This window comes from Octopus bimaculoides, chromosome 8, assembly GCF_001194135.2.
Source record: "Octopus bimaculoides isolate UCB-OBI-ISO-001 chromosome 8, ASM119413v2, whole genome shotgun sequence".
Taxonomy (NCBI): domain Eukaryota; kingdom Metazoa; phylum Mollusca; class Cephalopoda; order Octopoda; family Octopodidae; genus Octopus; species Octopus bimaculoides.
In genome coordinates, this window is record NC_068988.1 from 12,353,027 (window position 1) to 12,354,314 (window position 1,288).

The window sequence follows — 1,288 nt, forward strand, 5'->3', positions numbered from 1 at the left end:
ACGCGACAATTTTGCGGCCGACCATTCAGCGCATAGACAGTTCAGTGCAGGGCATCCTATTGAACTTAGGTAAAGGTTATTTCAGTGATGAAAAAAAAAAAAATGAAGGGGGGAAAATTTCAATTACTTATTTAAAAACATGTAAAGATACAAAAAATACAAAAAAGAATAAAAGATGCTAAATTATATTCTTTGAACCAGTTGTTAGCTAGTTAAATTTTCATTGGAGATTCAAAAGATGTAGTTATCGTTTCGTATGGATGTGTGTATATGTGTTTGTGTTTTTTTGCTGGTGTTTGTTTCATGTATATGTATGCATTCTGTTTGAAGGTTTCATGTGCATGTGTTTTAGATATACAACTAACACCAATATAATGTAATAATAAATTACATATATTAAATGCGCTGAATTGTCTATACATTAAAATTGTCAATGCGTTGAATTGTCGGCGCTGAATTGTCTATGCGTTTAATTGTCGGCGCTGAATTGTCTGGGCACTGAATTGTCTATGCGCTGAATTGTCTATGCGCTGAATTGTTTATGCGCTGAATTGTCTATGCGTTTAATTGTCGGCGCTGAATTGTCTGGGCACTGAATTGTCTATGCGTTTAATTGTCGGCGCTGAATTGTCTGTGCACTGAATTGTCTGTGCACTGAATTGTCTGTGCACTGAATTGTCTATGCACTGAATTGTCTATGCGCTGAATTGTCGGCACTGAATTGTCTATGCGCTGAATTGTCTATGCGCTGAATTGTCGGCGCTGAATTGTCTGTGCACTGAATTGTCTGTGCACTGAATTGTCTGTGCACTGAACTGTCTATGCACTGAATTGTCTATGCGCTGAATTGTCAGCACTGAATTGTCTGTGCACTGAATTGTCTGGGCGCTGAATTGTCTATGAACTGAATTGTCTAAGCATTGAATTGTCTATGCGCTGAATTGTCGGTACTCCATATATATATATATTTATACATACTCACACACATAGATGCATATATGTTATGTGTGTATTACATGAGTTATCTATGGGCGGTGAAGGACTTTGACAAATCAATTAATAATCTTTTTTTTTTTTTAAATGTCAAAACCAGTCCTTCTCTTTATTACCAGAAAGACCTTCAGAAGATTCAACAATATCTGTTTCAACGTATAGGATCGTATCAAGAATATGGAGAAACCAATACAAATAGCATGCACATACACACACGCTAATATATACATATGTATATATATGTATATATATACATACATGTGCGAGTGTGTGTGTGTGTGTGTGTGTGTGTGTG